The sequence below is a fragment of the Centruroides vittatus genome, unplaced genomic scaffold, assembly GCF_030686945.1.
Source record: "Centruroides vittatus isolate TY-2023 unplaced genomic scaffold, ASM3068694v2 contig_519, whole genome shotgun sequence".
Lineage (NCBI taxonomy): Eukaryota > Metazoa > Arthropoda > Arachnida > Scorpiones > Buthidae > Centruroides > Centruroides vittatus.
In genome coordinates, this window is record NW_027122304.1 from 503,652 (window position 1) to 523,625 (window position 19,974).

The following is a 19,974-nucleotide window of genomic DNA, read 5'->3' on the forward strand; positions in this document are numbered from 1 at the left end:
GAAATCCTTCATGGAAGCTTTTGAGTTGATTACCAAGGCTTATGGTGAAGGTGGTGAAACATTCCTCCACCTAAAAAAAGCTCGACAAGTTCACTGAAATGTTAAAGTGATGTTGACTGTTTTTTTCTTTTTTTTAATGGAAAGATGGTTGTGCATCACGAATACCTACCTACAGGCCAGACTGTCAACACAGAGTACTACCTGAGGGTTATGAAACGCCTAAGAAACAGAATCAGGCAAAAACGGCCCGAACTTTGGAGGAGTGGCGAGTGGTTTTTTCACCATGACGACGCGAACAAATACAAATACAAATACACGGTCGATAAGACTGTGTGAAGGCAACTGTCAGTTGCCTTCACATAGTCTTATGAATCAGGTGTATTTGTATTTGTCTAATACAGTGGTGCCTCGTATAACGTACGCCTCGAATAACGGACGCTGCGAACAACGGACTTTCTGTTTGGCCGTTACGTGACTCGAGCAACGGACTGGCTGCGAACAACGGACTTTCCGGCATAATTGGTGACTGCTCCATGGGTGCGTTCTTTAATAGCGGTCGCTTTGCATCTCCGCTACTACGGGAGTGCGCTGCTGTTTGTAGGCATTTAGGAACGACGGTGAACGAAAGAAAGATGGCAGCGCCCGCACTATCGATAGTATCGTGATGGAGGAATCTATAATTCTAAAATATGAGCTTTTAAAGGCAAAAGAAGAGTCCCAATTATAAAATTTAACCATAAAATGGATTATTTATTGAAAGAGCATTCAAAATAGCCACGAAAAAAATTAGAATGCCGGCTACCATTCGAAAAAAATTCGTAAAGACACTTACATCACCGCGTACGCTAACTCGCGCTTTCGCAATTTCTAAATTCTCATTCATAAAATCACATAATGGACCCGGAAACGAAACTATCTGAGCCATGGAGGACTCCATGTTGCTTTCCACCGTAAACTACTGCTACAAGCGGCCGTTTTTGCCGTTCGACAGCGCGCACTCCCACCGGAATTTAGGAACGCGTTCCGCAGGAATTTTTAAACGGATGTCGTTCGCGCAGAGTTACGCGAAGGAATAAAAGAACGCACCCTATGTTCATTTTTTTTATGATACAGTACGGTTATTTTATGCTGCGGAACGAATTAAATGTTTTAACATGTATTTCTATGGGAAAATGCGTTTCGTATAACGGACGTTTCACTTAACGGACGTGCACCTGGAACGGATTAAGTACGTTATATAAGGCACCACTGTATCTGGAAACCAATTATTTTAATAATATGGTACCGCCTACCAGAATTTGAAAAGTGTAGGAGAAAATAAGACAGTTACTTGTCCCAAATAATTTGTTATACCACATTGTCATTGTATGAAAATTTTATGCTTGATATTTTTAGTTTTGTAATATATATGGGTTACATTAGAAATTGTAAATACAGTGCACTGTATATATTAGATTTCTCTTTGTATTGGCTATCTATTGATGTTATAATTATTATGTTGGTACCATGCGTTTGTAAGCGGATGAGGGGTCCTTGTACCCGAAATGCATCCTTACCTAATTTCAATGTGATTATTAAAGACTGACCTTTTTTAAAAGTTCTATCCTTCTTTCTGTCGGATTTGGTGTGATAAACTTTCCAAATTGTTAAGTCCTATTTATTTAGGTTATTTAACTATATTTAATTTATAGTCGTGGGCTAAAAGCGTTGTTTATTATAAATATTAGAAATTAATTAATTTGACTGTAGGTAGGCAGTTATGTTTCCATCTCGTATTAAATTTAAAAATTATAAATAGTTAATTTTTAATTCAGACATTTCTAAAATTTAATTTGGAATCGGTCATTAAATTTAATGACTCAAGAATTTGGCATATCGTTTGGCATGTTTATTATATAACGGACTCTGAATGTTGATGTTTATAAGTAATATGTGTGAACACAAGTTTGGAAAAATATGTGATCACAAGCGACACTAAGATGCTAGCGGAACGATTGGTAAGCACAGACTGATGGAACATGCCGCATGCGCACAATTCAGGACTTTCCCTCTCCTTATAATTCGTTATGCAAAACATCGCTCGTTAAGCGAGGCAAATGTTTACAATTTGTTTTGATCGTTATGCGAAATACTCGTTGCGCGAGGTGCTCGTTAACCCTGTGACAAAAACGTAGTAGTAAATGACAAATTACAAATTTACGATCACTTATGCATTGGCTGAGAAAACTCATCTCGGTCCCCTCAGTTCAGATAAATACTCAAAGTCCCGAAATTTCATAGGTGGTAATCTATGGTATCCCCGAAAATTTTTTTAATTATTGACGTTTCTAGCTTACTCCTATAGGCCATAAACAGGTTTCTTAAAACCTAATGATGGCCTATAGGAAATTACCATAGGTGATTGTAGATTTGTAATTTATCCTCTGCTGAGTACGTTCGAACTGTAGTAGTAAATGTTAAGAAATAGTAATAACGAGAAACAGCTTAATTAATAAAGAATAATTTAATAAATAATTAATTTATGATTTATATTTAGTAACTGCACTTTGTTTTAATATCATATTAATAAATAGTTAAAGCAATCATATTTATCTCGAGTTACTGCTAAAATAATGTTCAACTTTACACTACAATGAATCCTCATGCAGTTACCTGAAGAGTGAAACGAAGCTGGTGCCTTTTCTTCACAATCCAGCTTGTGTTCAACCCACTAGTACTTGTACACATAATAAAATGACATATCAGTTATAGGTTAAAAATAAAATCGATTGAGTTGACTGCAATCATTTTCTTAGTTATTAGCATAAAAACTTTTTAAATAGTAGAAAATTTGGCTTCATTATTACGCAATCGAGTTTCAGAATTTAGTATAATCAGTTTTGATATGGAATCAGGAACCGTATTCTAGTCACTTCTCTCTTCCTTCAGAATCAAATGACGTCAAAACGAGAGACAAAATTCCTTTCTCAGAGAGGCGATTCTGATCGTTCATAACGATCTCGTCTTTGTTGTTGATGTCACGATTCTATTCGCTTGTGCCAGTAAATATAGGTGGCGTATGAGTCGACCAAAATGGCTGTCACAAAGGGTATAGCGTGCTTGACAACGTACGAGAGTTACTTGTGTGTTGTCTTTTTAATGAGTTTTCTCTCTGTGGTCAAAGCGTTTTATTCGCATTTGTATCCGACATTAATCCTAGTTGATTTCGTAGTTGTTTAAGTCACGATGATTACACTTTGTGACATTTTAGAATATGTGGCTGATCGAAAAAGATGTCTTACAGAAGGAGAGGAAATACTAAAACTGATAACTTCACATCTATCTAGCTCTTTCTCAGCAAACAATTCACTTTAGTTTCACCACAGCTAATTTTGCTGAGCTTAAAATTCTTTTAATCTAACTTTAAAATAAATTGAAAGAAGTGTGTATATTAAATAAATAAATAAACAAATAAAACATAGAAAACAAAGCTAAGTAGAAAGAAATGATTTAAGGGTTTTTAAATGCCATTTTTTTTCTATTATATATTGTCACGCTGTTGGAAGCGCATTAGCATCCATAGCATTTAGGCAACGGTTTTTCATTTTACTTTTATAAATTTTCACCTTTTCCATCTCCAACACAATGGATGGAGAGTGCACCGTTTAAATGATTTTAGCCTCTTCCCATTTTACAATCGCTCCTTCAGTCTGTGCCGTAATTGCTAATAGTGTTGTGTCCTTTGTCAAAATTGTATGTGTGTTCTCGCAGACGTACCGCCAGGTTTCTTCTAGTCACACCCACATAATCTTTTTCGATTCCTAACTGTTGATTTTCAAATGGAATTTTATATACCCCAGCTTTACCTTCCTTTTTTACGCTGTCTTTATCGTTCCGTAGCAAGCTACAGATATTAGGTGCTCTTTTATAGATCATTCTCGATTTTTATAAGAAAAAGAGCATTTGATACAACGTTGACAAACGACACAACAACACAATATTATCAATTATAGCACAGACTGAAGGAACGATTGTAAAATGGGAAGAGGCTAAAGTCATTTAAACGGTGCACTCTCCATCCATTGCGTTGGAGATGGAAAAGGTGGAAATTTATAAAAGTAAAATGAAAAACCGTTGCCTAAATGCTATGGATGCTAATGCGCTTCCAACAACGTGACAATATATAATAGAAAAAAGAATGGCATTTAAAAACCCTTAAATCATTTCTTTCTACTTAGCTTTGTTTTCTATGTTTTATTTGTTTATTTATTTATTTAATATACACACTTCTTTCAATTTATTTTAAAGTTAAATTATTTTTTTGAATTTTAAATATGTAAAATATTCGAAAACGGTACGTTCCATTTTGGAACATTTATAATATTAAACCTGACGATGGCCTATATTAGATAGGGTGAACACTTTCTATTCTAACAAACTACTTTATACCCATAGCAGCCGCCATTATGTAGTTCGTGCTAATACCGCTAGGTGTCAGATCTATCGTTGGCACAAGCGAATTAGGTTGATTATACATGTTTAAATTATCTACGCGCGCGCAACACAGTATAGAATTTTAACCAATAAAACTGTGAAATATTCGAAAAGGCAAAGTACGAAATTGTCGATCACGTAATAAGAAAAGCACGCGTACAAATATAGCACGTAATTTGATGAAGATATCTTTTTTGTTTTGTAATGTTTTTAAATGTCGTAATGTCAAAATGTCTTGGGTAACATTTTCTCTTAACAAATAAAGATTTTATTAACCTAAGTTAGAAAAGCGTAAAAAAATACTTACAGACGAATAAGGTTAACAATTTCAATAGTTCAGAAATTGATGCAGAATCATCAAAAAAAAAAAAAAAAAAAAAAAAAGGTGGGTTGCAGAGTAGCTGCTTTAAAAACTAATAAGCGTTATCCGTCTCAAAATATTCTTTTCTGAGATAGAGAATGTTCCTATATGGTTGCATCAGGCAGTAGCGCCCAGTCGTTCATCTATATCAGTGCTGTCCAACCCACGGCCCGCGGGCAACAATCCGGCCCGATGTGACTTCCCGTGCGGCCCGCCAACTTTGGTTGAATATTCAAAACTTTCGTTAAGTAAAATTTCCAGCAGTAAAAATTCTAAAAAAATCCACATAAATACTGCAAGTTTCTGGTAGACAAACATAATTTGTGTTCACATTCAAAATACAGTAGAGACTCGTAAATCGGCACCCCGGTAATCGGAATCGCCGGTAATCGGCACGAATTTCAGTCGTACTGTGTCGTGCCGAATCGAACGTTTTTGATACTAAATTTACTTCTAAAGTATAATTTTCATGTTTTTATACTCTTGAATATATTTATTTTGTTTGTACAAAATGCAGAAATAATTTCTAACGATACGATAGCCTCGATGATTATTATAAAAATTTTCGTTAGGCTTAAAATCGACGAAAATTCAACAGGAAGCGACACGCAACGGAGAAAAATTCAACAGGAAGCGACACGCAACGGAGAAAAATTTGAACATCGGACAGGTTAATATTTTTTTGTCTTGGCCCGCGAACTAAAATAAATTTACAAAACGGCCCAATCTTGATTTTGGTTGGACACCCCTGATCTATATCTATTCTATACTAATATATAAAGAGGTAACTAAGTTTGTTGTAAAGGTAATCTCGAACTACTCATCTGATTTCAAAAATTCTTTCACCAATATTTAGAATGGACCTTCAGGGTGGACATAGGCTATATATTATTCCGTTAAACATTCATATAAATTAAAAGATAACATCTAGGATTAAGGCTTTTATGTCCAACAGATGGCGCTAACTCCGACGACCTAAGTTTGCTTTTCTGTGAGGATGGACTAAAGCAGATCATTTTCTATCTATCTATATAAATAAAATATAACGTTCGTTTGTTCCTACCGATTCCTTTGAAATTTTGACACAACGTTGCATTCGAATACGCATGTGTTTTTATATAATATACATGTCGAAATTCCCCCTACTGGGGAGATGGACAGGATTAAAACTTACTGTGAAGAACTCGGCTTCTATTATACTATTTTAGATGCAGTTTTTTGCGTTTTTAATTGCGTTTTAATAGGGTACGTCAACAGAATATACACTAAAAAGGGATTTTTCGATATTCCCCAGCGGGGAGAGGACAGGATTAAGGCTTACTGTAAAGAACTCTGCTTTTATTATACTATTTTAGACGCGTTTTTGATTGCGTTTTAATAGGGTACGTCAAGAGAATGTACTGTACACTAAGAAAAGATTTTTTGAAATTCACCCCATGGGGGAAACGTTATACATTTATAATAGATACATTTTGAGCCACAACAACGCGTAGCCGGGTCAGCTAGTATTGGATATAACGAACTCGATGATACAGACGAAAAACCGGTAGAAATACGCTCGTCTCTGGATGACAAGAGAATTTTTGAGACGTAAAGAAAATCATTAGTCCGGCTTGTCCTCCCCTGGAATATTGTCTTGGATTTCACTTCCCCAACTCCGCTCTCGTGAGTTAGGAAAGACGGCGGACAGCCGGACGACAGTAAATCATTTATAAGTTTACAAATTTTTTGATGTTGCAGGTCAATTAACTGATCGATAATGATTTTCTTTTGTAATGCTTCTTGCTTAAATCATGTCAAAAAATATTTTTTATATTTAATATTCTTCCTGTCTTACGTTATTCTCAAACACTAAAAGAAAAATACGTACAAATGTATGTGATATTAAATTATTTAAAGAATAAAAACGACATTAAATTACGTATATTGAAAACAATAAATTGAAAAAAAATGTATAGAACTTTTAGTACTTAAGAATTTATCATTAAATTTACAGAATTATTGTTTTTTAAATAATAATATTCGAAATTAAATTTTAAATGTTTATAGGCAGACGTTAATTCATTTGATTCTATCTATAGTAAATATTTCTATTATTGAAGTGCTTTGAAAATTGAAATCAGAAATAAAAAAAGTACTTAAACAAACGATAAAATTAATTAAAAACATTTCCATATTAAAGCATTTCTTTATCATCAATCTGACACGTGGAACAAATTGGCGTAATGAAAAATGCTTAAATCAAGCAGTCACTGTGTGTCTTGCAACGAACGTACGTACAGGTACAGTCTGTAATAAAAGTATAAACACACCTGTTTTTCAAAATTAATATAAATTTAATTTCTACTTAACAATAGAAGTTTTATAAAATGATTTTTTACGTTAATTTAATTATTTATACAGAGTTTTATAATAAGGATAAAATAACTACATCATTTATACAATGTTTTTTAGATTTTGACTGTAACAAAATAATAAACACAATATTAATAAATAACAATTAAAATCCTCACCTTTCAACGAAATTGATTGAAATATTCTATCTGTCATAGAGTTTACATTTTCGAAAGGTAAAAGTATAATAGTAAAGGTATAGAGGAGGCAGAAGATGAATGATGTTGCTGGGCAGTATGGCTCGAACAGGTGTACAGTAGGCCGCAGTTCAAATCTTATATAAGAAAGATACAGTATAATCAAGAAGACTCAAGCAACTTAAGGAGTAACAAAATTCACATCTGAGAAATGAAGAACATTGAAGAGCTCATAATGGAACCTGACGACAGAAGAACGCCAAGAACTCTTGAATGAAGAACTCCAAGAAACTCGGCGTGATGTTTTCTTCTGAAAAAGAGGATTAATGCCGATTTCTGCTCTTAAACATCTTTTGAAGAAGTGGGAAGATGTCAGAACAACGGTCTTAGAATGGCATCCAAACTAAGTTGAGGTTAATAGGTTTCGGGGTCTCTACAATTACAATGCTATTAATTACCTCTGGAAAATCCTGAAGAGAGAAAAGCAATCGACATTAGACATATTCTTTAACCCCCACAAACGAAAAAAACATGACTAATAAAAATGCAAGACTGTGTATATATGTATTTTTATTATTACGTATAAATAAATGTAGTAAGAAAGTTTATTTTTTTATTTTTTGGAGTCACCAGAACGAATTAATCAAATTCCCATAAAAACATATAGTAAATCGATAATCTGTTAACGAACAATTCGGATAGCGAACAAAGTCTTGGAACGGATCATGTTTGTTAACCGATCACCCACTGTATTTCCACCAATATATGGCCAAAATGTTATTAAGCTGTCATAGAGCATCTTTTTGATAATTTTCAGAGTTCATTTTACCACTAATAAAAACAATGTCGGTCTTACCACCATATCCGAAACCTGCCCATACTATTTCTCATGTTCCTCCGTGCTGTCTACTCTTTTCACCTTTCTATTCTTTTTTAAGTCATGCCAGTAACTTGAAAAGGCATCTGGTCCATCTAAATTCCATTTTTTTTCCCATCAGTAAACAAAATATTATGCCACTTTGAAATTGAGGACATTTTTTTCTTTTGCCCATTGAAGTCTATCTAATTGGTGCTATTTGGTTAATCTCAGTTTGTTTCATTTTTAGGAAGTTTACAGTCTGACTATTATTTAGAGTTCTTCAAACAGCCATGTACAGTACGATACTTTGGTCAGTAGAGCAGCTGCAGCTTCTCTTGATGACATGTTTTTGTTTGTTATTAATTTAAATACTTGGTGTCTATGTTTGTGAGTCACGCTTTTAGGCCTACCAGGTCATTTAATTTTTTCATAATGTCCTTTTTGCTATAAAACATGCCTTACAGCAGATGTAGAAATAATTCACACTAGCTGCTACTTGTATTAATGACTTGCCAGATCCATGTAGTAAATGTATTTCGTGAATTTCTTGTTTTGTTCAACTGCAACCATGAGGCATTGTTTAAAATCCTTTTAAAATTTCTAAACACTGTTTAAATTGCAATTGTATTTGATTTCAAAAATATTATTGCTCTCAATTGTTAATAATAAGAAAAGCAACTTAAATTATGATACATTTTTATAATACACTGGACGACAAAAAAAAATAACGCACCACGAAGGACTTGTTGGATTTGAATAAAAATTAGTATGTTGCATCATCATAGCTAGATATGTAAATGATTAGCTTTTGGGATCAGATTCTTGTGTTGTATCACCACCAGAGGGTAGAAAAGTGCTTCGTCTGTCTGGTATAAAGGTGCACGCTGTGATAACTTGTGCATATGTCCTGCACTTGTGTTGATGGTTGTGACTTCGTTAAGTGATAGACATGCCTCTACGACACATTCGACGGCCTTACACTCAGTTAAGTGAGTTTGAGAGAGGTCACATCGTTGGATTGAGAGGAAGGAGGATTGTCATACCGCCAGATTGGCCGCCATCTGAACCGTTCTGATGGAACTGTTAGGGTGTGTTATGAGCAGTGAGTACGTAGGGGTACGCATGAATGGCAAACAGGCTCCAGACGCTATCGACAGACCACCAGGTGGGAGGATCATCTCATTGTATGTCAAGCACGGACAGCGTCTACAGCTTCGTCGTCTACCATTCACGCAGCAGTAGCACCTGCGTTACGGAACCATGTATCCAGCCGCACCATTTCCAGGCGCTTAGTAGAAGGCAGATTGGTCTCCCAACGCCCAGTATGTGTTCTACCATTTAACAGCCACCCACCAATGCCTCCGGCTGCAGTGGTGTCTTGCATGACAATCATGGACAGCTACCGACCGGCAGCGTATTGTCTTCAGCGATGAATCCCGCTTTTGTTTGGGGGCTCACGATGGCTGTGTGAGGGTATGGCGGCCCGCTGGTCAAGGCGTCAACCTAGCCTATACTGTGGAACGGCACATGGGCCCAACCCCCGGTGTTATGGTGTGGGGAGCCGTAACATATGATAGTAGGACACCTCTAGTTGTCATGCGTACTACCCTCACAGCCCAATGATATGTGAAATACATCCTCTGGCCACATGTGTTGCCTCTCATGGCAGGGCTTCCAACATGCAATTCCAGCAAGATAATGCCCAGCCACACACCGCAGCGGTCTCCCAAGCATGCCTACATAACATTGCCACACTTCCTTGGCCTGCACGGTCTCCAGATTTATCGTTAATCAAACATGTATGGGACTACCTGGGGCGACAGCTGCGGGATCTGACACATCTTGAGTCTCAGTTGCATTACGCGTGGACAGATATACCACAGAACATTATACACAACCTTTATGCCTCCATGCCAAGGAGTATCACAGCTTGTATCCGCGCTAGAGGCGGCCCAACGGGATATTAGTGCCTGCACTGTATTGAACATTACTGCACAATAAAGTATGTTATTGCTTTATGGTTGCAATCATATACCTGTCTAGCTATGACGATGTCGCATACCAATTTTTATTCAAATCCAACAAGGGCTTCATAGTGCGTTATTTTTTTTTGTCGTCCAGTGTAATTAACGAACAATTATTTGTTGTGACATCGTCACAATGCCAACCTGCAAATTTTAATCGTACTTTTAATTTATTTAATTTAAAATATGTACTCTCCACTTCAAATTAATAGTGTCTTGTATGTACCTATACATCATACATTTCCTTTAACGTGAATTATTTTATTCAAGTTTGCAGTCAGTAACTGAAAACGTGGTTATTAATTGGACTGAAATTTGAAAAAAGTTATAGTCCAATAAATTTCCACTGTCGATTGTCTATCAGTGTGTCTCTCTGTTTTTCCTTCATCTCGACAAAGCTGTCAAATAGACGAATGACGAGACACGATTTGGAAACCTTAGGAGTAGGAGTCCCCGTTTAACACGGCACGACTCTATTGTTGGAGGAAAAGTATGATGTATAGGGACAAAGCACTACTAATTCGAGGCACAGATAATATATTTTAAATATAATAAATTAAAAATTGCAGCCTGTCATTGCTGGTTATACAAAGAAGTTACTACTGAATTAGAATTTCTTATAAATAATTATAAAAAACTTATTTTGCAGTTATTCATTTATCCGAATTAAAAGATTTTTCATAATTATTTCTTAAAAAATTCAAAATATGCAGCATTTCATTCTAAATTAAATAAATGATTTCATTATAAAAATTATTTAAAAATGATAAACGTGTTTAAACTAACTGAAACTATAGAAAACTGTAAAAGTACTTAACTGAAAATGTCGCGTGTGAAATATCAGTCAATAAGCTACACCCAGAAAATACTTCGCAAATCTGATTGTAAAGAACATAACACTTTCTAAAGAATTTTTACTAAAATCTGTTGTATTTTTCAATCATGCTATTATATAAAATCATATTCTGTACTTTATAAAATGTCGTAGGACATAAAAGTTGTAATACGGAAGCAATTCCGATTATTATTGTTTACAAACCTTCGATTAAATGGTCTTATTACTCAAATGAAAATTGTTTTATAATAGTTTAAGCAGCAAAGACTTGTCGTCTGCTAGATTTAAAATTCAAAAAATAAATTAGTTGTTTCGAAGGTTGCAAGGAAACTTGACGACCAGTTTGACATAACGTGGATGAATTTACGAAAAAAATTAAAAAAACAAAATAAATTCTTATACTTGACCTAAATAATAAAAAAAATAGAAAACGTTTCCAGATAAGTGGTGTGATTTCTCATTAGATTAAAGCAACGTACACTATTTTATTTATATTAAATGAAGCACAGTCGTTACTATACGATCTTTTATTAGCTTACCTTTTGTGTTATCCGGTTATATATACTTATTTGCATTTTATGCAAAGTAACGTGTGTAAAATTTCGTAGAGAAACGTTTATTTTTTCTAAAATAATAATTTTTATATCATTTTTTGGTTAATGTTACTCTTGGTGCCAAGATGGCGGCTCTTCTCTGTTTCCAGCAAGGAAACAGTGGGACGCACGTTCTAACCTAACCTATTCTAATAAATTACCATAATTATTAGCAACCAAATTATTAGAATAAGTTAGGTTGGAACGTGCATTCCACTGTTTCCTTGCTGGAATCAGAGACCAGCCGCCATCTTGGCACCAAGGGTTACATTAATCCATTTTTTAAATTTATAATACTGGGTGTTTCGTCGTTTTTCAACATGAATTAATTTGATCAATTATTTATTGTGACATCGTCACAATACAATACAAAGCTACAGTTTTTAATTATATTTTAAATTTATTTATTTTAAAATATATGGTTTTTACCTCAAATTATCGATAGTAGTAGTTTATCCCTGTACGTAATACTTTACACAAATTTTTATTACCGATATTTATCTAACGATGGATTTTCAATTACAACTCGTGATATTTTATATTTCGTATTATTCGGAACTTTTCAGTTCGACACTTTTTCCATATAGAACGGATAATAGAAACGTCATATAATTAAATTAATTGCATTATTAAGGAAAATGAATTATAATGTAATAAGTTATTTAAATTTGAGTAATTTCTTACAATAATAAATATTGTAAACTGGAGTTGAAAATTTTTTATTACTCTATATGACCAATGAATTACTGTATACCAGCGTTTCTCAACCTTCTTAGCTCCGAGACCCCCCAAATAGTAAATATAAATAAGATTTATATTTCGCGACCCACACCCAAAGGAATAATAACAGTAAGCCTTACTTTTACTGTTTGAATTTTGACTGTAATTATAAATATTAACTATAATCTGTTTAGTGAAAATGTTGTTGCCGCTGCTAAGTTACCAGTTGAGATTCACGACCAGATCACCGAAATGTCTGCCGACAAAACGCTACAACTGCAATTTACATCTGAAGATTTAAATACGTTTTGGCTCGCTCGTCGACGTGAATATGGAAATTTAGTCACAGAAGCGTTGAAAATATTAATCCCTTTCGCCACGTCTTATCTCCGTGAAAAGGGTTTTTCGTCTATGGTTGTGCTAAAAACTAAATACAGGAATCGTCTTTTATCACTCGAAAACAATTTGCTTTTGTGTGTTTCTAACGTAGATCCACGGACGGCCGAGATGGCCGAGCGGTAAAGGTGGCAGCTCTACCGCTCTGGGGGACCCGGGATCGAATCCGAGCGGGTCGAATAATCCCCAGGAATTTTTCGGGGGGTGGCCGTTCGGATATGTCGGGCCCCGTCCCTCACCACCCGGTCGCCCCATTGTGGGCCTGGCCGAACCCATAATGGGCCTACTAAAAGAGGCCCTCTTAGTGCCCACAGGGCGGAAAGAGTTAAAAAAAAACAAAAAAAAAAAACGTAGATCCACGTATGGAAAACATTTTAAATGAAAAACAAATGCAACTATCGCATTAGTTTCTTTTCTTTACATGTGTACTTATTGTAAGTAAAATGTTTATAAGTTTATAATAAATGATTTTTTCTCATAAAATGATTTCATTATTGTTTTGCGATCCCCCTTTAATATCACCGCGATAGGTTGAGAAACGCTGCTGTATATGAACTTTTTTTTAAATGCATTACGGTGTTTATAACTTTGTCGTTCTTTACTAAAATAATCGAAATGACATTCGAATAAATTATCGTTTTTAATTTAATTAATAATCAGATTCTAACGGATTTGTAACCGGTAGAAGTTGACCTCTCTCGTTCAGTCCTTTATATTCATAAAAAATATATCCATAAATTTATTTTTTCAGCAGAGACAATAACTATATTTTTATGATTTGGCTGTAGAAAAATACATGTTCAAGATATATCCAGAAGTTTTTGTATGATGACATACACATGGGCAATGCAATAGATTATATCTTTACTTCGATAGCAAAAATCACCACTATAAGATGCTATTATTTAAGCTTCAAAAAGGAACTGTGAGAACTGGGAGTTAATTGTAAAAATGATAACAATTAACCGTTTATACGTCAGAATGTCGACTTTTAAACAATTAAACGGTGAGAATATAACAACAATCGAAAGAAACAGTGAACTATGTGCCCGGATTACTCTTATTCTCACTGTCCTAGCCGGCCCTATGATGACACATTTGGAGTTTCATCAAAAAAAAAAAAAAAAAAAAAATCGGGTCACCTGATCAAATTCTCACATCTGATGGGGATAGAATGGCCACGCACTCAATCTTCGGGTGATCAGACACAAAGAGGTATTCTTTTAATTTTAAAAATAGACCAGGACGATATAATACAATAAAGAAAACATATAATTATGTGAAACGGTGAAGAACGCAAAATGACATGCACTTCGAATTGTGGCAACGATAATTCATTATAATGTAGCACCGGAATACAATTCATTAGCTACTATTTATTATTATTTTTTTTTTTCGCATACTCTTAAACCACTCAATGCGTACCACTAACTCTCGCTTCTCTTCTCAACAGACGATCAATTGGCAGAAAACTAGAAATATTTTCTGATAATTTCGAATTGCAGTGTAACCAGTGAAATAAGAAAAAATTTTAAGGCATACTTTACCAAAACAAATAAAAATGTATCTAAAAAGTGGGTGCAGTAGGCCGTTAGCCGCATGAAAACATTAAGTGGACCGCGGGTTGAACATCCCTGGACTAAACGAAAGAAAAATCGTACCTTATTCCATTGAGTGGCATATTTTTCCTAGCAAAATCGAGTCGGGTAGCTTTGTGCTCAGGTTTAAAAGCGGAGGTACTGTACTTCTCATTCGAGACCGAATAATGTTGTTGTTGTCACGAAACCCTTCGAACGGTAGCATGATGTATTGTACAATTCATCTGCGGTCTCGCAAAACAAGCTCTAAAGGATGTCCACTTCTACGTTTTGGCCCATAACATCTGATTATTATTTCATCAATTATTAGCTTTTATATCAATATTTATTTGAAACCAAAAAATTCACAAAAATTGCATGGTATGTCTGACTTTATTATATAACTTTTTCATCATAACCCTGTGCAATTTTTAATTTAATTCCTATTGTAAAATATGTTTATTCTTCTATTAAAATTCGTAAAATAATTATTATTCATTATAGAAACGAAGCGAGGAAGCGAAGTTGTCTGCCACTCAAATTGACAAATGGGTGAAACACGTTTTGCAAAGTAATGACTAGCGAGCTTTCAACAACAATAAGAATAGTAAAACGGCGATCCAAAAAATTTCGCAATAGCTTATCCGAATTCCAATGTCATGTAGCGCGTGCCAGTTTTCTTACGTTATTTATCTATCTGAGTTTTGTACATTAATTAAAGAGAGACAGACAGACAGACATCCTCAGACGGTTCAGTGACATTTTAGAAAGATCTACAATTTTTTTTTTTTTTTTCAAATTGCAGCCCAATAATTCGAAATTCTATAATCGGAACCGCAATTTGTTTATATTAGTGCGATGTCTTTGAATCATGTTTTCTTCTGTTCTTCTGTTATTTAATTTGCATGCTGTAGCTTATACTTTTTTTATTTCTCAGAAAACCAATCAAGCAATGTCAAACCAGTATACAACTTAGTTTGGCGACCTTAACTACAAATAAGTTGCTATTTTACATATTATATTAAATTATTTTTTCGATTGAAATATAAATATAAAATAAATATATTTCATTGATTTTTACAAATTCGAAAAATATTTTTCGCAAATATTTAAATATATTTCATTTCTTATTACGATGCTATCAAATTTCGATAGAAATATGGCGATACAATCTGATCGCCTAAATTTTAGGTTATCAGACCTTTTACCGTTATAAATTCTGTCGGAATGCCTGACAAGATGCTTTGACTGATAAACCTAAATTAATTTATTTGTAGAAAGTTAAATAATTAATAATTATTTAACTCGGGACGTAATTTGGATAATGGCAATGATTCGTTATTAATTACCTTGAAAAATCTAGTTATTACATATACGCTAATAAGCACAGAATTTACACGTGAAATTAATATTTATTAATTAAACTAATTTAAAAAATTTTTCATTTCTGCTACACTAAATACTGAAGTTCTTTTGGAATGATTTCGTAGGCCTTCAAGTATATTTTCGTATGATTTTTTCTGTTGATTATTAAGTTATATAGGTTATATCTATAATTAGCCTATTAAGTGATAGCGTGACACGTAGGCAATGTAAATTTTATGTGGTTATTAATTATTATAAAAATCATACTTCAGAAAAAATTATTTAAAATACAACTGAATACTTTTGTAACTTTAAACCGACAAAATGTTAAGTAATTTCATATGGATAACCAATAACATAATCGGGCTATTTACAGAAAAGTAAATTAAACATTTGTATAAAACATTTAATTTTTACAAATTCATTAAGCAAAACTAAACTAAACATTCTCTTTTACGTATTAAACATCATTGTTCATTCAATATTATTTGTGTCACTCAATTACTTAAAAAATCGTAATCGTTTCCAAGGTTCTGCATTTTTCCTCCAGCTTAACTTCATAAATAATACTCGAAATAAAACGCGTAGTATATTTGAAGGTCTTAGTAGTCACGTATAGCTTTGAAATTATCAGAAATCCGAATGATTTTTATTTATACATCATTTAGATTTATTCAAGAAATTATAATGTTCATTGCGTCAACCTATGAAATAGATTAATTAATAAATATTACTTTTACATTTATCAGAATGATTTTTGACATCCTCATTTGAAGTAAATGTTTTTCTGTTTAAAAAATTGTGTAAAGACGGAACAAGTAATTATCCGAGGGTTCCAGATCTGTCAAATATGGTGGGTGTGGTAGTACATCCCATCCAAACTGTAGCAGTTTCTGACGAGTTACCAAACTCGTGTGAGATCTGGTATTATCATGGTAAAACACTACACCTTTACTGTTAATCAATTCTGGGTTTTTCTGTTTGATGGTATCACTCAATTTGTCCATTTGATGGCAATACACTTTCAAATCAATTGTGGAATTGTCTGGTAGAAGTTCAAAAAAAAAAAAAAAAAAATCTCTTAAAATCCCACCAAAGACAGCATCCCTTTCTTTAAGAACTTGTGGAACCCATATATCGAGCTTTGAAACAAAACCAAGTCATTTCAGGTGATCGTAAACGGTTCAATTTGACAAATGTAATCTCTTAGCGATTTCTCGTGTTGTTATTCGGCAGTTTGCTTCAATCAGTACTTTTATTTTGACTTCATTAGTTTCAACTGTCCTTCCAGAACTGGTGCTGTACATCTTCAATATCGAAATTGACAAAATAAAATTTTGTGAACTAGTTTTGGCACTGTCGTTCTGTCAACACATCTTCTCTATACATGTCACACAATGTTTTTCTTTCTCGAACAGCATTTTTATTTTCCTTTTTGGTAATAAAAAAGCAAAATATGCCAAAAATTCTGCTTTTGATTTTCCATATTTGATGGGACACCAAATAAAAACAATTGCACAGAATCAAAGAAAATTTTTTACAAATAAGTCTTGTCAAAATATATAATGACAATATGGTATAAAAAAAATTGGCAAGTAAAAGTACAACTAATTCCTCCAGTGGTAAAAAAACGAATTACTTTCTGAACAATCCAATAATATTTATTTTATTTACTTTTTAACTTATACACCTTAGGGAATGTTTGAAGACAGATGATTTCAGCCCCCGTTACAGTTACCCAAAACTAATAATTATTTAAAAATAAACAATAACAATTATAAAATTAAAAAACAGTATTTCAAATATACTATAGGCCTTATATATCTAATATTATACGTAAAAATAAAGACGCTATATTTTCATCCTTTTAATATTCGGTTGGAACGCTTTTTTATTAACATAACGCGTTTTCGGGCCGATGCCCCTCTTCAGCCAACTTCTAAATCCTGGTAAGAGCCGCTTGCATATACCGTTAAAAGCTGGTCCGTACCTCATTCGGTAGTTTAGACGGATGTAATAGTCCAAGGGTACGAATCTTTTATCCTTTGTTGGTATTTGTTGTCTTGGTATTGGGCCATGTTCTTCTCTTAGGTGATGATATTCGCCGTTTCAATAATAATATTTTAGTTCTATCTTGAGGAAACCGTGTTTTGTATTTTCGTTTCTTTTCTTTTCTTTCGAAGACACAATGTAGTGACGTAAACTTAAACACTGGGCGAATTTTTCATCCTTTTTATTCGGTTGGAACGCTTTTTTATTACATAACGCGTTTCGGGCCGATGCCCCTCTTCAGCCAACTTCTAAATCCTGGTGTAAGAAGCTTGTCCTAACCGTGGTAAAAGAACTGGATGTACTCATTCGTAGAACAATCCAATAATATTTATTTTATTTACTTTTTAACTTATACACCTTAGGGAATGTTTGAAGACAGATGATTTCAGCCCCCGTTACAGTTACCCAAAACTAATAATTATTTAAAAATAAACAATAACAATTATAAAATTAAAAAACAGTATTTCAAATATACTATAGGCCTTATATATCTAATATTATACGTAAAAATAAAGACGTATATTTTATATGTTTAAACATATAAGTAAAAACTTAAGCAATAATAAATAAAAACATATAAACATAAAAGTTTAACGATGTTACATAAAAATAAATTAATAATATGAAATACATTATATTAATAGCATATTTTTATATTAATTATCAATGTTATAAATTATATTATAATACATTAAAGTTAACCAGATGACGTTACTTCGTATCATTCGGCACTCTGTTTTCATATAAAATTTGCCTTAAGTCTTTTATGAAACCAAATGAATATCAACGTCTTTATTACTCAGAAAAACAACAAGGAAATCATTTTTAAGGCTATAGAATTTATGGTACGGTTTCGAATGTGGGTTGCACGTGATGGAAGCGACTACACAGTGGAGCGCCATGTTTTCCAGGTGGGATCAAGTCTCACTATTGAATAACGTTCGATGGGAACGTAATATATTAATTAACTAAATGAGTGGGTAAGATAAATTTATGTCATTTTTTTCTTTATATTGCTGTAACATACACAAAAGAGAGCTCTGACTGATCGAAATGATATAAAAGGCCGTACTGTTTACAACATAGTTCCCCTGTCATGCTTGAATAAGAACTATCTAGTATTTAAATAAATGTAATAGTAATCGATTTCTTACTTGAAATAAATCTTGATACTGATAAACCTCATTCTCATTTGGGAAAGATGCATCGGGAAAGTCTTATATCTAGTAAAAAATGTAAAGGTAGTCTTTCCGCAATCAATTTTGAACTAAGTCGACTCGGCTTATATACGTGTTCTTTTTGTTTTTAGAACATAACATAAACACCTTCTACCCCAACATTTTTCATCCAATTCCATTGTTCTGAAAATCCAATTCAAACACTTATTTAAAACTATAAAGGAAAAAGGCAATAACAAACATTCCATGAAAATTAAATATCTTAAAATACACCGAGATAGACCAAAACACTTTTTAATAAACATAGCCAACAACGATCAGATTGATAACCTCATACCTCAGAAGCACATAACAAAGACTAAGTAATAGCTGAATTAAAAATCCTCAGACAGTCGCTCATATTACGTAACATAGCCGATCACACATTTAAATAACACTGTCAAATTTGATATAAGCATTCTTTTTAGAAATCTGAATGAAGCAGTTATATTTTCCATTAAACTTTAATATTACACCCAGATATTAATATTGCAAAACTACTTGTACTATATCATTTCTAAATCTTTATTTATCATATTCAGAAAATTTACCTCCATTACGAAAAACAACGACTTTAATTTTCGGAAGATTCTATCATATATCATTTCCGAATAAATATCTATCTAAAATATTAATAAATCTCTGTAAATCTCTAAAGGAATCGTCAATCACAGCAATTTGCTAATATTTTAACACTAGTGCCGTTCACATCGATACGTTCATAATCAGAAATATTTATCCATTCAATGAATTTATTTAAATACAAACTGAACAAAATACGATTCAAAACACAATTCTGTCTAAAACCGGTAGCTGTGAAAAAAGGCCAGGGGCAAAAAAAGCCCTATTTGGTTCTAACATTTGATTCTCTATGTAATTCTGCGAGCAAAGAAACAAATTTAAAACTCAAACCATGTTGAAAATGTATTCTGCACATTAAACTCCTATCTACAGTATCAAATGCCAAAGAC

At 33.4% G+C, this 19,974-nt stretch overlaps 1 long non-coding RNA gene across 1 annotated transcript in view; it reads right to left on the minus strand.

The window, feature by feature from the left end:
• The window catches only part of LOC136978388 (uncharacterized), a 117,563-nt gene extending 111,441 nt beyond the window's left edge, over positions 1 to 6,122 (minus strand). The window contains exon 1 of the long non-coding RNA XR_010881218.1: positions 6,035 to 6,122. This is a non-coding gene — a long non-coding RNA (uncharacterized lncRNA). The remainder of the gene's footprint in view (positions 1 to 6,034) is intronic.
• Positions 6,123 to 19,974: the final 13,852 nt, after the last annotated feature.